Source organism: Dermacentor andersoni, chromosome 5 (assembly GCF_023375885.2).
Source record: "Dermacentor andersoni chromosome 5, qqDerAnde1_hic_scaffold, whole genome shotgun sequence".
Classification (NCBI taxonomy): domain Eukaryota; kingdom Metazoa; phylum Arthropoda; class Arachnida; order Ixodida; family Ixodidae; genus Dermacentor; species Dermacentor andersoni.
The window spans coordinates 182,904,526-182,922,879 of NC_092818.1; the positions used below are offsets into that span (position 1 = coordinate 182,904,526).

General features: G+C 45.5%; 1 protein-coding gene across 1 annotated transcript in view; it reads right to left on the minus strand.

Moving 5' to 3' along the window:
- Positions 1-18,354, minus strand: part of SPR (Sex peptide receptor) — a 237,098-nt gene that overhangs the window by 41,137 nt on the left and 177,607 nt on the right. Inside the window, exon 4 of the mRNA XM_055070572.2 lies at positions 9,344-9,390. The gene's annotated coding sequence lies outside the window, so the exon portion shown is untranslated. The remainder of the gene's footprint in view (positions 1-9,343; positions 9,391-18,354) is intronic.

Genomic DNA, 18,354 nt, shown 5'->3' on the forward strand with positions numbered 1-18,354 from the left:
ATAATCTTCGTCCTCTTGCATTTGTCTTTGTACTTCCCCATGCTGGATGGTGTGCATTGAAATCCCCTATGATGACCCATGGGGCGGGGCAAACACTCAAGATATCCGCTAATCTTTTAGTGTCGAAATTGTTGGAAGGCGATATATACACGCCTATGAGAGTAAACAAGAGTTTGTTCTTTTTAACTGTGACGCATATATACTGATTGTCATCGTGGGGCGCAATCGGTTGCAAAACATAGGTGAGTTCCCGACGAACAAAAATGATGATTTTGCTGCATGAACTATTTGTTGATGACATGAAACATTCGTACCCTGACAGTCTGATTGGTTTCGACAAGTTGGGCTCACAAATGACGATGAGTGGAAACACATTGGTGTACACATACTGACGGAAATCTGAAATCCCCGATTTTAGCCCTCTGGCGTTCCACTGCATGACGGACGCTGCCTTGACTTCTTTTCGGAAGGATGGGGTATGGGTAGCCATCTTTCTAGTTGAGGGATTCAAGCACTGGGCTTCAGGCGTCCAGCACTTTAAGTGCGCTTCGAGCAGACGGTGTCCCCATCTCAACTAAAATCGTTCGGATGGCCTCCATGAGGGAACGTAGCACCGAGATGACTTGATCTGTTTTAGGTGAATCATCAATGGCCGGAGAAGGCTCCGGTGGCGCCGTGACCTTCTGAGGTTCCTTAGCAAGGGAGCGGCTCGGTAGCGTAGGCCATTCCTCTAAAGAAAGAGTCTTATCTGATGCCCTCGTGGAAGTGGTGGGCCCTTTCGCGTCGCGACTAGGTGGTACCGTAGTGGAGCGGGTAATATCGCTTCGCTCATGCGCCTTCTTTGAAGACGTACGACGGTGCCGACCCCCTTGAAGATTACTTTTACGCAGCGCGTATTCCCAAGACGGCGCACTTGCGTAATGATCGTGCCCTCGTTTGCCGGCTTGATGAGGCTAGGTAAATCTTCATTGGGAATGGCAATGTCAATGTCGTAAATTACACCGGCTATCGATGTGTCGTCGATCGGGATGAAGGGGCGCATTTTGATTCCGCCAAGCTCCGTGATTTCTTGAAGTGTTCCAAGCGCACTCGCGTTGTACACGTCTATGGCGAGTATATTCTTGCGTGGGTTTATTCTGATGTCTTTAATTTGATCCGGCACCGCACGTTCCAGAAAAATGGATAGGGCTTGCCTGTTCAGCAACCGTAGGTTGCTTGACGGTTCTTCCGGCATAAAGATGATGACGTGTGGCCAGCGCGCAGGCCTTGACTTCATAGTCGTAGTGCTCGCAGGAGGTGACGGCGCTGTGTTGGCGATCTTTCTCTTCGCCCTCTTACTCCGGACGGGTATGAAGCCGTCGTCGGATGAGTCGTCTTCCGACATAGAGTACAGCTCAGTGTCCTCGGTGTCGCTGGGGGAGCCAACTCGCTTCCTTGCGGTTGACAGCCGTGATGACTTCTGGCCAGGCGGGCCTGTGGCATGCTCCGCGTCCATGGTCGCAAGACGGGGAGGTGAGGCACCCCGAAAGGCAAAGAGTTCACCAAAAATGCAGAGAGCACAGAAACAAGCGTTCTGTCAAGAAGACACTTCGTCGCTTAATAAAGACATGTTCTTGACTCTTGGCAGTGTTTGTCGCTGTACAACGTATCACCCTTTTAACAACAAAGGCTGGGTTCCAGCCGCGCTAACTTCAAGCTTTGTAACGAAGCCCGTCCATGTAAACTATATGATTGTTGCACCATGATGTCCAGCCTGAAAACACATGCAAGGGTAAACCGTGCAGAAGTCTTATAGCACGGAACAGGGCGGGGTGTCAGAGAAGGTCTACCAGCACGGGGTCGCGATTAATGAACCCACGCGCTTTGGGCTGGATCGCTCCACCCTCCGCACACGTTTTCCCATGGCCAGCGACGACATCGTCACCAAAGAAGGGCACGCCCATTAGAGGGCTCCTTTGACGGTAATGGCGATATTCTTTTCTTTTTCAACCTGCCGTGTTCGGCACCTCAGGTGCCAGTGCTACAAGCACGTCCCGTGTGCGTCATTTGATCTCGCACACGCTCGCCGCAGAGTCTGCTTCCCAGAAGGCAGCTTACGCGCTCTGCGATATTTTTACAAGCGAACACGCCTTTTCTTTTTCTTACGGCATAGAACATATACTGTCTTTGCAGACATCCATTCATTGTTAGATGATTTGGTCTGGTACGTAAGACTAGTTGTTACCGAGAAGAGCAACACCAAATTTATAGTAAACTTTGTCTCGTACACACGTATCATGGTAAAGTGAATATTGTATTGCACGGTTTTCCCACATACATAAGAGAACAACCGAGCTGTATTCAAGGATGTTTCGCTGCCAAACGTTGGCGCCAATAATGTCGTTTTGCATCGAGTGCGCTCTGCAGTGCGGAGAAAGGTGTGGAATAGCCAACATTAAAATGCTGCGGGAGCCTTCCATTTCATGCGAGTTTTTAGCGCCTACTCTGCTGCATCCTTAACGCCCCTTTGTACACAGGGCCCTGTTTACCAGCATTTGATACGCTTTTCCGAATAAACGTATTAACTCACTAAGTTTATTCCAGTACTCGCGCTCTCCACTGTCTTCAAACTGCCGCATATTTCTTTTTTCTTCAAGAATTCAATTTCTAGAATTCGTAAGCCAAGGGCAAAGAGAAGTTTTATTGCAGAGAAAGCGTTCTACCCTCAATGGTTCCTTTTAGAAGATTTATTTTGCGTCTTTTTCATCAACTTGGCTTCTATCGGGCTTTGTACCAAACTTTGCCTCATCAGCAGTGTGCTGTGCAGTGAAGTCTGTGGATCGCATCAGCTAGCAAGGTACCGGAACCAGAGGCAACTCATTGTACGTCGAGAATCGGCCCACGCGTGGCTTCGTGTAAGTGGCGGGATTCCGGAAAGATCGACTGCGGAGACGCTGGTCAAGCTTTTGGTATTTCTTGGAGACGCGCGGCCGGTTCTCGCTCCCGATTGGCTGGCGCGGCCTTGAGCTCCAGTGCACTGCATGGAGTTGGTCAGACTCGCCACCGCAATCGGGAATCACGCTCCTGTGAACCGCATCGAAAGGAGTAGCGGTGAGTGCCTGGCGGAGGATGAGCTGCGGACAAACAGCATAATGAGTGATCTCTCGGCCACGGCCGAGTGCGGGGCTGGGCTATCGTCTCTATTCCTTCCGTGAAGCACTGGCTTGCGGCCGGCAGCCGCATCATTTGCATCAAAGCGTTGTTTCCGGCTTAGCCCAAGTACCACGGAGAGAAGGGTTCATTACAAAAGTTGTAACGCGAGCAGCGCGGAAAGGCGAATTGCTAGCATGGCAGAGCCTTCGCGGAGAGCAGATCACCTCGTTAGCATATATACGATGTGAGTTTGAATGTTCTTCTTTAACTTTGTTTTTCTTGGAAAAGATTATTTTTCGTCTGCAGTATGTTTCTTTTTTCTCCTAGCTGCCTTCTTTTAGGCAAATTCGCAGCCATTAGCTGCTCGTCTGGAAACGCAGGAAAGGCAGCCCTTCAGGAAGTTTGCGGGTATGGCCTCAAAGAAGAAGTCTCGATAATTAAGGAGAGAAAAAAAAAACCCCGATATCGGTGTAGCCATCCGCACAACTGTGCCTTTTAGACTAAATGATCGTGAACAAGTTATGCATTCCTGTTCTTGTTTGATTTTTTAAGCTTTTTATTTCTGAGAAATTTGATGAGTTGTAAGGTACTACAGAGTTATCGTAAGCTACTTGCGCTTAATCTGGTGACGCTCCTGTATTTGCCCAAGTGCGACACCAATATGGTTGTCTTGTTCCTTTCGTTATGTGCAGTAGCCAGCGTTCCGCTGCACCTAAGTAAAATTTAGAGTAATGGTTGTAGCGGTAGAGGTTCAAGGGAGAATGTGGATGTTTGGGCTAGCGATGAATAGGAACGAGAGCCCTGTCAGCAAGAAAACAAAAGAACTTTGCTGTTTTGGTAATAGAACTATAAGGATCAAAAGCTGGGGAAGCATGGAGGAATCAACAGGGCGGCGCAGAAAAGGTACATCACTAATAGTTGCATCATATATTGATCTGAGATATTGCTGGCCGAAGATGAAACTAGCGCCACCATGAAACTCCAACATAAGCATGATCTAAACCTTATGATTTGTTCAGAACCTTCCACTCGTTTATCTGAATCTGTTACTAGCAAAAGAAAGAAATGCCTCCAGAGTACAGAGTAGTTATAGCTTGAACGCTTACAATCGTGAACAGTTTCACAGAGCGTTTATTGAACAAGCATGAATAAAGCATAGCAGACTGCCGCAGACATCATAATTATTAGGAGTGTATCACGTCTGGCTGTCTCATGAACTATGTGACCTTTGAAGTAGTCGTCACGTGTTCATCTTGATAATTTTCCTCGTGAGTGAATGTGAAGACACTTTCTTGGATGTTTTACCGGAAGTTATGTCGATAAGAAAGAAGTGTTCGAATAATTGTATCTGCATTTAGAATGCAGAAAGAGAAATTAAACATAGGATCAGCACAAACATAGCAAGCGTCTTTATGTATCGACATGCTACATGGGCACCGATAACACTCTGATGAATGTGCAGAGCATGTCCCTGACTTTCATTTAATTTCATCCAAGACCAGGATGCTCTTTGATGAGTGTTGCAAGAGATGCTGGCGCACAAACTCAGAACACCACTGACATAACTGCATTTTCTTTATGCCCAAAGAACCTTAAGTAGGCTCATAGATCCTCACAGAGGGAGCGAAGATGCTTCTAACGCAATGTGAACACTCACACAATCTTCAAAAACGGTCAAAAATTTTCGCACAACTATCGACCTATAGGAATACCGGAGTACGTGAAATTGTCGGCATCAGCCTATTCACTGCTATCGCATTCTATTTTTTTTTATTTGCAACATCAGCCTCTCCTGAAAGTCCTAGAAAATGGGCAGTCTTCTGCGATTCAAGGCCGGCCTTGCAATGTGTGCAATCATTTCTCCGACATGGAACTCACGATCAGCTCACGTGCGAAATCGCGGAACTTGTCCATCAATTAAGAGAAAAAGGCCATGATATCTCTTTTCAGTGGATACCAGGTCATTGCGGTATCATTGGTAATGATGACGCCGATAAGGCAGCTCGGAGGTCAAACCAAGAAGACCGCTGCGTCTCCATTCCGCTCTCAAGGACTGACGCCGCGAGACAACTTGGCATTCTGGCAAGCACTATCTCCTTAGCAGAGTGGAATACCGTACATACAAGGCGCACAAGACTGCACCGACTAAACCCGTCACTTCAACTCAGACCTCCAGCCGGTGTGCACCGGCATGAAGCGTCTCTTCTGTGTCGGTTATGGCTTGGAGTGGCCTTCACGAATGCCTACTCAGCACTAATTGGAATGGCTGATAGTCCTGCATGGGATGTTTGCGCATGCGAGGAGAACATTGACCACATATTGTGCCATTGTCCTCAATTTCAAGCAGAAAGACAGTATTTCTCCGACACATTGAGGAAACTAGACGATCGTCCTCTGAGTGAACAGACAATATTAGAGCACCGTCCCGACCGATCATCGGCTCAGAAGGCAGTGAAGGCACTTTTGTGTTTTCTCAGAAATTCTGGTTTCCTCGAGCGACTTTAACTGAAGTGCTGTCCGTACACGTACCTACACCTTCTCTCTCCCTTCTTTCTCTTCCCCTTCTCCCTTCCCCCAGTGTAGGGTAGCCAACCAGACTATTGACTGGTTAACATCCCTGCCTTCCTGTATTCTTCTCTCTCTCTCTCCCCCCCCCCACCCCTCACCCCCTTCTCGAATATAGCGCTCAAGAGCTAACTTTTCTTTTTTCTAGCTGTGGTCGCTATTCTTCAGTCACTATCCTTTTCGTATTACGTATATTTTTTCCTTCTGGCGCTGGAAGGCATTTTGCTCGTAAAATTTGCAAGCTAGCTGCTTTTTGTCATTCTGTGATCCTTTTATGTCTGCAAACCTAATGATAACAATAACAATTGCTGCCTTCGTTCACCTTACAACGCGTTTTCTTTATTTGTGAGCTGAGCTGGAAATTCTTTTGGAGAGCAAACTTCTTATGCTGTAAACGTTTTCTCTCTATTTTTTTTTTTCACTTTCTTATATTTTTATTTGGCTCTTCATCACTGGTGCGCTCGAAGTGGCGCCGACGCCATCGACGAGTTTGGTCATTTAGCGGATGATATATGGCGGATGGATGATAAGGAATGAGTCGCAATAAAATGTGTCTTACAAAATAATATGCAGAACGGATTATTCAGAAGGAAGGGAATATTTAAATTACGAAGTTATTTACTCTGGTTGGATTAAACTTAGGCAGAGAGCTGGTCTGGGTGCACTCGTGTATAGCCACAAATTCAAGGGTGCCCAATAAAGGCCGAAAAACCCGAAGCACCTAAGCACATTCTCCAATGCCTTCTTCCTTTTTTCTCTATCGTAAGGCAAAGTTATGCGTATCATACTCACACGTTCACGCTTTGCACGACGTACGAAAAACAGAAACAACATTATTTCAAACATAAACATCTCGGAGAGGAGAAAAAGAAAGAAAGGCCTAAATGTCATGGAAAATTGATTTGCCCATTTCCAGTTCCTGCGGTATCATTAGAGTATACTCAGCGAAAATGCTTTATTTTAACTTCTGTCGCAGGTTTGCTTCCTACGTCGACGAACGCTGAGTAATTACTTTCTTAATCATATGGGGCAAGAAAAAAGAAACGAGCTCGTAGCATAGAGACGCCCTCAGTGAAGCGCATAATACGTGCACGTGGTGACAAGAAAATTTGTGCGAAATCCATGACAAATGTAAGCGTAGCATGCCCTGTTGTGTACTTTACGGAGCTTGTCTCTGTGTTCAGGGTATGTTCTTTTTTTATTTGTAAATACTGCAATCCCAAGTTGGGATTTAGCAGGGTACAGCATGATGTACATTTGATAGGCAGCAAGGAAAAAAAAATAAGCTGCAAGTATACATAAAAAGCTCTATACAAATCATCAAAAGAAGCAAATATTCTTCATGGTAAATAAAATATGGAATTGTAACAGTAGAAATCATAGATGCAGGCGCGAGGAAACGAGATCCAGAGAACGCAGTAAAACTGTATCATTATTTAATTTATTCCATTCTGTAATTGTCCTTGGAAAGAAAGAATATTTAAAGCAGTTATTGCGAGTGGCAGAAGGGGTTATTGTTAGGGCATGTTTCTGTCGTGTAGCGTATCCGGCAGAGAAAGAGATTATGTCTGAAGTGTCCACATTGTAACGACCTTTTATTTCCTGAAATAAAAATTTTAGGCGCGAAGCTCAGTTTCTTTCGGTTACGGTGGGACGTTTAGCCTTTGTTGGAAGTGATGTGATCGAAGTGCGCCCAAAGCTGTTATAGATGAAGTGAACTGTTTTTTTTTTGCAAGTTTTCTATCTGATTATTATGTTTTTGAGTGTAGGGGTACCAGATAATCGCCGCATATTCTAATGTTGGAAGTACAGTGGATTTATACGCAAGAAGACGAACAGCAGGTGTGCACAGTTTTAAAGCTTGCCTTAGAAGAAAAATTTAGATTAGCAGAACTAGTTACATAATTAATGTGCTTCGCACAGCTCAGATCTTTCGAAATGCAAAGACCGAGGTACTTGAAGTGTTAAACTTCGGATAGCAGAGCATCACCAGCTGAATACCTAAAATGAAGAGGATGATTCTTCTTGCGGGTAATTTTCATAAATACGTTTTTTTTTATGTTGACCTCAATTTGCCAGTCTTCACTCCAAGGAACTACTTTTTGGAGCGCTTAGTTTAACTGTAACTGATCCTTGGGACTGTTAAATTCAGAATAGACAGCGCAATCATCAGCATACAGTTTAATATCAACATCAATGTTATTTCGTCGTGTTATGCGGCTGTTGCACGCTTGCACCTCATAGTCCAGCGCAGGCATGACAGCGAGACGCGGGCCTATGCGTGAACTTCGTCGCAAACATGCGTCTCGTTTTTGTCGTGTGCAGTAGTAGAGTTACATAACACGCAACTCCGGGTGTCTCCTTTTATGTCGTCGACCTGGTCCGTAGATGAATGACGGAAACTGGTGTGCTCTCACTTTCATAAGAAAAAATTTGCTAAGTGGCGCAACCCACGCACGAAGAAATTCCATGCGATAGCTCGCACGAGGGAAGGAGTGGCAAGGTTGGCATTTTCTCATCCCATGCGTGCGTCTGTGGTTTGATGGGTAGAGCATGCGGATGCTGCGCTGGCTGAACCTGGCTTAAATCCCATGATCGGACTCGTATATTGTTATTGAGAGACGGCTCATCTTAAACGCGTTATGGCGCCTTCATGGTGCATCAACGCAACGAGTGAATACGCGAACATTATATCCACTTGGCCGCTAAGTTATACGTGAGAGAAACTCAGCCAAAGCAGTGACGCTAAACTCCGTGCAGGTAAGCAAAGAAAGGTTCCCTTTATATTGCGAGACAGCAGCCGCTTCTACATTATTTTGACATCAGTGCATCACACATTTGTTATTTTCATGGGATCTTCTATGAGAAGCAGCATGCTTTTCAGAGTCTCTATGCTACAACTATGCTACAAGAAAAGATTGTAAAGATAAAGGATTGCGGAACAGAAACAAAAAAAAAAAAGAACACCTGATTGGCCGCCATAACTGTTATGTTTGTCGCCGTCGCAAAATAAATATCATTTGGCATACATTACAACACCAGAGTTGCTTAGATCGAACAAGAATAAGGAAGATGTAAAAGGTTAACTAAGGCACTCAATAGACGAAAAACACAGTAGAGAACACAAACGTATAGTCCCCAATCCTCTGTTTATATTTTTTTCTGTGTTAGTGTTCGAGCTGGCGTTACTGTGTCCCTTAACTAGCACCGCAAAGAGTTCTATTACCACACAGTGAACAGCGATAGGCGAACTCTAACTTTAGGGAGGCGGTACTCTTTTATTTAGTTTCTTCGGGCTATATATAAACATGTGCTAATTGTCGACTCAACCAAATGTACGAAACGTTTACAATAAATGCTGTGCCGAGAACCACTTCTATTTTGCTATAGAGCGCGGCCGTCACGCTCAAGTATGCTGTAAATGGGCCAGGAAAGTACACTAACTGCCACGAAGCAAACTTAAACATACAGTAAGGCTTCTCGTTACTGTTCAGCTGACTTATTTCGGTGGTTTTTCATGCCACTTTACCAATTTTACTGCTTCTCACGTGTCAACTTCTACATTTGCCCTCACGAAGGACAAAATGACGACACACCTATGCAAAGTGCTGATTTGCTTTTTTCACGTAATAAAAAGAACACTTACGGCTCAGTAGGCCACTCTCTTTCGGAAGCGTTGTCATGCGTCGGCGCCTATATGGGAAAATAACAGAAAACGGTGTGATCAGGGCGTTGGCACACTAACGCTACGGTCAAGCAAGAAACTCGTCAAGTATTGAAAAATAGGTTTTGGAAGCAACCAAGTTTATACAGCTCTTTAAAGGTTATCTAAAACACAGGATGGGCACTTTTGCTAGTCTTTCACATCGCACGCCAACTTCCTAAGTTATAGGCATATACCGGTATATACAGGGGAACAAAGAATGGGGTACCGGAAACTGAAAGAGCATATGATTACACCCAGCGTCACAAAGTCGCTCTTCAGATGAACAGGAGATTCCATGCAGAACAGGCGAAGAATATGCTATCTTTTGCTTTATAAGTGAACTATGTACTTTTCGCAGAGTTGAGACCGACCCTCCCCATGTCTTGCCTGCCTCGCGGCGAAGAACATTATTGAGTTTATTTGTTCTTCAAGAGCTTTCATGCGAAAATTCCAAGAAAGTTGTCTCCTAGTATAACTTCCAAAGGTACAAAGGTTGTCCCTCAAGGCAAACCTGAAAGTCCTTTAAATATCCTCTGGTGAAGGGTAGCATAGCCGTCTTACTGTAACACAATTCCATTCCTCCTTCCTTTAAGAATTTGTCCACAATAATTAGGCCTTCCTACTAAGGAGATTGAACAAGGCTGGCGCATGAACCAGAGGGCCAAATGCAAACTTCATTCGCATGTATAGAGTAGCGTAGTGCAAATGTAAGTATCCGCAGTAAATGCGCCATCACACAGTTAAATGAAAAATGGACTTAAGGCGCTGGCTTGCGGGACTCATTGACTAAGGTTATTAGAGGAACGTTTTCGTTCGCTTGTTTTAATAAATATTGATCTGCCATTCAAGAAGTTCGATATCCACCGTAGCATCCTTCCGGAGGCTCCCAGTTCTAACAGGCCAGATAATATATGGGCATGGCTGACTTTGTTGAACGAACACCGCTATCGTGCCGTTTCCCCTACCTCGTTCATGTTCAACATAAGTAACGATATCCAATATTGCATCCATGGTGCAGCACCACCCTGGAAATCCTGCCAAAGTATCTGGAAGTAATTCTGTTTGCTCATACCGCTATTTTAGCCTAGCCACAGTCACTTTCTCCATGGCCTTGCAGAAACAGCTCGTCAGACTTCCAGGAAGAAAAGGCTCAAGAGAAAGAAGAGTTTTACCCGGCTTCAGTATAGGTATCCCACGGGCTGTTTTCCAAGAGCCAGAGACGCACTGCTTTTTCCGTGAGTCATTGAGTAACTCCAAAAATGCTACCCGACCGTTGGGTCCCATGTTTTCCAACATACTGTATGTAATCAAATCTGAACCTGCAACAGTCTTTGTCTTAAAAGACGCAAGCGCATATTTTAATTCAATCATAGAGAATTTGTAGTCTAATTGTACATGCTGCCACTAAAAGCACATATAAATTTTTTTTTTGCCACTTCAGCTCACTCACTGTTGGAAGTAATCACAAATTATCGAAACGCTGGTTGTAGTTATAACTTTCCAGAATTCCTCAGCAATGACTAATTCTGACGTGTTCTTGGCTATTGCGAGAACACAAAATGGTTGTGCTTGAACCACAGGGTCACCTAATGAAGTATAGTCCTCCATACCTGAGGAATTGGCATCAGCTGAGACAATGTATCGGAAAATTTTTGTAGTCGTCTCCGTATGACTGAGTGGATTTGCTGCGATTTCCTATACCCGTATATATTTACGTTTCAGTGACAAGATATTTCTGCCAATCTTCTTACAGCTTTCAAATGTTGATATTCTCCATCGATTGCTGTGTAGTCATCAGGTATGGGCACTTGTTTCGTACATACTCTCATTGTTTCTTTTATCGCTGACCTGAGTTTCTCTACGTCCCTTCACAATCCACGCTACTGGACAAGTGTTCACGCAAGAGCCGCCAGTTTTTTATATTCCTGTATGTACGTTTCTCAATGCTTTTTAATCGTGTATGGGGTACAAGAATTGAGAATTGATCGCTTCCACGCGTTTCTGCGTCTGTTGTTCACCCAGCACCGCTAACAAGATCATTAGAGCACTGTGTTACGTCTATGCAACTGCCATAGCGACATCCATGCATAAATGTGACACATCCATCATTCAACACTGACAGATTGCATCTTTCCGCCGCGCATTGAACCATAATTCCACGGGCATCACAATGATCGCTCCACTATGTTACGTTGTATGTGTTAAAGTGCCCACTTATCTTAATATTTGAGTTTCGTGTTGCTATAAACATTTACTAAATTATCAGTCGTAATACGTCTCGATGCTTGCCGGTATATGCTTATGACTGTTGCACATATTTCAGCGAGATATACTTTGAAGGCTACGTATTCAGGAAAATCTGAACTGCTTAACTGAATAGGGCGAGACGGCAGATCATTTCGAACGTGGAGCATTGTTCTACTGTTTCTGGCGGGACGAGAAGATTTATATAATACGTAATTAGAAAGGCGAAGTCATCACGTACTTCAGTCTCCTGTATGCACAGCACAGGGAAGCTGTATTGAGCAACTAACTTGAGAAAATCAGCATATTTGAATCGAAGGTTGTGAGCGTTCCACTGAAATATTATGACAATTTCGTAACGGCTATTCAGCATTGACATCAGGTAGCACTTATGTGGACAACTGCCTCATTAATGGCTTCACAGACAACAGTGTCTTTGCCTCTCGAAGCTTGTTTTACTGAGGTAGAGCTGTGACAATTGCTAAAATAGCAGAAAACAGCATGGGTAGAATCATCTGTCCAACACGGAGTGGCAGTGTTATTCTGGAATATCGATGTTCCGGCCACTGTCTGCGATGAAGGCTAAAAGGTGTTTTCAGAGAGGATCGCTGAGGTTGCCCTAGGTTACGTCGCTCATGTCGTTCTGATGTGTGGCCTTCACTGGCCGTAGCAGAAATGACGACTCCACTGTCTCCGGGAATCTTGCCCAGCTCGTTGCTTTAATACCGATGAATAGGATTTTCTTTTGCTTATTGCTGCGTTGGCGAAAACTGGGGGTTTTTCGATGGGCTTTGTATCACTTTAAGGACAATTGGTTCCACTGGCCTATCACAGCGAGCAGCGAAGAATCAGACCCTCTGTTCGCACGCTGCATCCCTTCTCCTCGACACTTGCTGTCGCTGCACTCCCTGTCAGGCAGCATTAGGTTGGTGTGAACGCTTTCGTGTCACACTTTCTCGTCCCGGCGGTTCCTGACGCGACCCGCTCGCTATGCACTCGAGTAAACGGAGGCAGAGACAATTCGGCGAAATTGATCGCCGGTAAAATGTGTAACAATGTAATTGGAAAAAACTCCGCCTATGTTTGTGTGTTGAAATAGAGCGGCACGTGCGCGTGCGTGAATCAGTCCGATGTATTCACAAAGAAAGGTATGGTTACGTTGGAGGCTCTTCTGTGTTTGATAACATCGATGCCAAATTCACAAAGTGTGGTTATCACGGTCGGCAGTGGATGGCAAATGACTGCGGCACTCACAGCTCATCCGTCACGGCATGTGACGCGAAATCACAATCATTGTCGAAAGGTATTCACTATTATCTTGGGACCATCCTCCCCTGCCGAAGCTTGCAAGCTACCTTAACGGGCGTTATCAATATGCGCGTTCCGATGGCCTTTGACGCGGCGATATACCGGCATTAAGTGGACATGTGTTTATTAAACAATAAACCGTGCCTAGCATGGTGAACTCTCTACTTGTTATTGCTCCATGTTTTCTCATAAAGTATGCTCTTTTATTTAACGCCCAGAGGTGTCATTGTAGAAAAGGTTTAACGCCCTGCGGCACGTTACCCCTAATTTGTTCCCATGAGGGTTTAACACAGCCACTCCAATTGCAAGTGCTCTTTCATATTTTCTCTATTTTTTAACACGCGTGCAGCGAACGGGCTTCTAGAAAACGCAGTGCACGCCTTTGTCTTTCCTTCCCTCTTCCCCCTTTTCCGCAGGGAATAACAACAAACTATGTGCAACCTGGTTAACATCATTGGCTCTGCTTATTTCCTTTCTCTTTCTCCCAATTTCTCTTTGTTCGCGTGCTCAGCGCCTGTCACTTGCCGTAGCTGAAACACGGTCGTCGATTGCAGCAAACAAGACACAATGTCGATTGGCGGAACGTGAGAGGGATACTCATGCCCCCGTTGATGATCTGTGCCACGCAAAGGGAACGACGTCCACAGAGTCTGCTTTCACTCAAACATCACATTTTATATTATTTATGCTGGGGATTCTGTAAGAAAACTGCAACGCTCGATATTGGGTGTGGCATCCGAAACTTTTCTGATTCAGAAGCCGGTATGACGGTTGACTCGCCTTTTTTTTTTTCGTAAGAACAAACGACAAAAAAAAAGTTGTTATACGTATGTACCTGACTGTCGTGACAGCTTAAAAAGGAAGAACACTAATGGTTGAAGCACAAACAATTCGTAATTCAGCTACGCCGCATGATTGGAAACACCTTTCAGTTTTTTATATCTGTGCGGTAAGTGGCACTACTTGTGACGCCATGCATCTAACTACTCAATCAGAGTACAGAATCTGGGCATTGAGAAACTGCTATTGCTGTTGTCTGTGTTCAATAATATTACATCAAATCATTTTGCCCAAATAGCTGTGGCTGCGATACAGAGGGCCGTGTGATCATAAAGACCCCTGACACAGACCGCTAGCTTTTATACTTCCATTCTTTCTGTTGGGAACAGTATCAGAAAAGCATGCCAAAGACTTTACTTACGCTTACCATTATCCTTTTGTAATATTGGCAGAAATAACAATTAAATTCAAACATGTGCCACGTTTGTTAAGATGGTGGCTAAAAATTTATCTTTCCTTTCTATTTGTTGGTCCCGAATGACTAGAAACGAATAATAATGGTCTCATTTGAAACTAAGTAGTGCGTAAACAGTTTGACTCATAATGAAGGACTATGCAGACCTTGACTTTCGTTCAACACATAAGTGCATTCTTGAACTACTTCAGAACAATCATTTGCGCGACCAGATCCTTGTAGGAACCGAACCACGGGGTAGAGGTAGTGAAGGGAACTACAGCGATGCCGGAAGGACCTCCAGTGAAAGAAAGTGCAACTCTTAGATACGAAACGAAAGTTATGGAAGTATGAAATTATTATGACAGAATAGTCGGCTCGTAACTAACGTACCAACTAAAACTGAGTTCGTTTGCACGTGTGAACAATTTTATTCAGACTGACTTGGCTTAAAACGCTTATCACCGGAACATTTTTCAAGTACTGAAAAGAGCACATCAACAGCTATAGCTGTAAAACCGAGTGTGTGTGAAAGTTTTGCCCTGAAACTTTCTGGAGTCACCAACAGCACCAGATACAAAAACGGCTTTAAACAAACAATAGCAATCCCCTTTCAGGTGCTGATCAGTCACGGCTGACTGGAATGAATTGCTTGACTAGAAAACGGCAGGTAAAGAGTTAGACTCTTGTTTAGGTGAGTGTAGCGTGTAGAATTAGCTTCTACTTTGTTAGCCCGTAATCTAATAGCAGAACGTTTGCGAGGTGTCTACTGCTACCAGGTAACGCGATAATTGCTGAAAGGAGCTTGAAATCGGTAATGATACGCGAGGCCGAAAGACCTTCCGAAGCTCTGCTGAAGCCTGATTCACGTCTCCTATCACATAGCTAATATCCCTTTAAGGGGCTGTGTATAAAATGACAGCGCTATACTTAAGAAAAAAAGTTGCTTATCTCTTGATAGACTGTCTACCATCACCAAATTTTTCTCCCACAAAAGGGACTTCTATCAAATGCGAAATTGAACTTTAATTTATTCGTTCATTGGCCTCTTCTAAATGCATTGCATAATTCGCCATAAATGCGAGCGCCACTGCAAAGAAGCATCAGAGGTTAAAAAAATATTGGCATTTGTATATATATGAATTAAATGCACTGACATCTGCATCGCATAGTTTTTCACCGCCTTACTCGTCACACGCGCACGCTTTGGAGAGAGAGAGAGAGAGAGAGAGAAGGGAAGACAGAAAGGCAGGGAGGTTAACTAGACTGAGTCCAGTTTGCTACCCTACACGTGGGGAGGGGAATGGGGAGTGAAAGAGGCAGAGAGAGAACTTAGGTATACGATGTCTACAGTCTGGCACTCAAGTCTGTTTCCCTCAGGTAGCGAAAAAGCGCTCGAACTGCTTTCTGGGCCATTGAACTATGAGGCCAGGCCCCCAAGATCTTCGCTTCCGTAAATGGCCTGTCATCCAGTCTATTTAAGGCACACTGGAGAGTCTCGCGTTGATTATCGAAGCGAGAACAGTGGCACAGAAGGTGACTGATGGTCTCTTCACACTTGCACTTCGCGCACATTGGTGAATCCGCCATTCCAATACGATAGCTGTAGGAGTTGGTGAATGCTACTCCTACCCACAGCCGACACAGCAGTGTTGCGTCACGTCGTGGAAGGTTCGCTGGTAATGTAAGTTTCAGTGATGGGTCGAGGCTGTGTAAACGACACTTAGAGTTCTGAGGTGTATGCCAGCAACCTAACGTGATTGTACGAGCGAGACTGCGAAGCTCTCTAGCAGCGTCGACTCTGGATAAAGGTATAAGGAGTGTCGGTGAGCCAGCCTGGGCACGTCGGGCAGCGTCATCGGCGAGGTGATTACCAACGATGCCACAATGTCCCGGCAGCCACTGAAATATGATATTATGTCCTTTTTCAGAAGCGCAATGGCAGGTTTCGTGGATTTGTGACACCAGCTGTTCATAATTGCCACGTCGTAAACTTCTCAAGCTCTGGAGGGCTGCTTTCGAGTCACAAAATATTGCCCATTTGTTGGGCGGTTCTTTTTCAATGTATTCGACAGCAGCGCGAAGAGCGGCCAGTTCAGAGCCTGTAGATGTCGTTACGTGTGATGTCGTAAACTTGATGACGACCGATTGAGATGGTAGAACAACGGCGCCCGTAGAATTTTCCGAGACGGAACCATCCGTGTAAACATGAATTCGGTTAGAGTATGAACAATGCAGAAGTTCCAGTGTGATCTGCTTGAGAGCCGCGGTGGTCAGGCTAGCTTTCTTCACTATTCCTGGAACAGCAAGGTACACAGGAGGCTTCTTCAAGCACCACATAGGGGATGGCGTTCTTGTTGCGGGTGAGTGCCTCAAAGACAAAGAGTGCCGGTTAGCCGCAATTGATCTGGAGAACGCTGCCCTGGGTCTTTTCTCAGGCAATCGAGCGAGATGGTGGTCAGGGACTCGGGATATATGGCGAACATGCACCCGGAGCGCGTCGATATCTATATAGGTCCTTATTGGGTGGTCTCTCGCGGTGGCAATTGTTGCCACGGTTGAAGCATTTCGAGGTAGCCCCAGACATGTTCGAAGGGCTTGGCCTTGAATGCTCTGTAGGACATGGATGTTAGTTTTGTTAGCATTGGACAGCACTGGTGTGCTGTATCGCAAGTATCCCAGGAAGAGCGTCCTGTATAGTTGAAGCATAGATGCCACGGATGTGCCCCACGTTTTACCGGCGAGAAACCTTAGTATGTGGGAGATAGAAGTAAGCCTCTTCTTCAAATATGTGATGTGGGGGCTCCATGAAAGGTCTCTGTCTATAATAACGCCTAGGAATCGGTGAGTTTTTGCGTAGGAAATTGGTTGGTGGTCAATAGAAATGGGGTACCAGGTCATGGGCTTGTGGGTAAAGGCGACTAAGGCGCACTTCTCGGTCGAAATGCTGAGGCCTTGCGCACGCAGGTACGATGATGTTAGGGTCACTGCTTTTTGGAGCCGTGCACGCACCTGGAGACGTGTAACTGCCGATGCCCATATGCATATGTCGTCAGCATATATAGAAAGGTTTACTGTATGTGGTAGAACGTCGGCAAGGCCAAGGATTGCAAGGTTGAACAAAGTGGGGCTAAGAACCCCACCCTGAGGGACGCCACGGTAAGTGTAATGGTCAGCAGTTCGGCCATCTGCACTGTGCACAAAGAAGGATCTTTTGAATAGATAGCTCCGAATCCACCGAAACATGCGTCCACCTATTCCATTATTTTCCAGGGCATCAAGGATGGCTTCATGCGTTACATTATCATAGGCGCTTTTCACGTCGAGGAATAGTGCAACCGATATACGCTTGTGGTGTTTTTCCTGTTGTACAGACGAGACTAGGTCGATGACGTTGTCAATAGAGGAACGGCCTCTTCTAAAACCAGCCATGGCATCGGGGTATACGTTGTGGCGCTCAAGATACCATTCTAGGCGGGTGAGAATCATTCTTTCCATGACCTTCCCAACACAGCTGGACAGCGCAATGGGTCGGTAGGACGCTAGGTCAAGTGGCGACTTTCCAGGCTTCAGGAGTGGTATCAAGCGGCTGGACTTCCACCGCTCAGGAACGACGCCATCATTCCATGACTGGTTATAACATTCCAGCAGTCTGCTTCGGCCATCTTCACCTAGGTGGCATAAAGCAGCGTAGGTGATGCCATCTGGTCCTGGCGACGATGAGCGCCTGCATGAGGCCAGAGCAGCGTCCAATTCCTCAAGTGAGAAGGACACATTCAATTCTGGGAAGCGTGTCGCAGGAACTTCACCCAGAATTTCACTATTGATGGTGACCACACTGCCCGCAATCTTCACACAGAAATCTTCGGCTATATCGACCTGTGAGCGGCCTTGATGGAGGGCTAGGGCTGAGAATGGGTGTCGTTGCTGTGGAGACGAGCCAAGGCCGCGCACCGTCCTCCATATGATAGACAGAGGCTTGCGGGGGTCAAGTGATTCGCAGAACGTCTTCCACCGTTGTTCCTCCAACCTGTCCATACGACGTTGGATTTTCTTCTGTATACGTCGAGCGACTCTAAGGTCATTAATTGACTTCGTGCGCCTGTATCGCCTCTCGGCTCTTCTGCGAATCGTTCGAAGTCGCTCAAGTTCCATGTCAAAATCC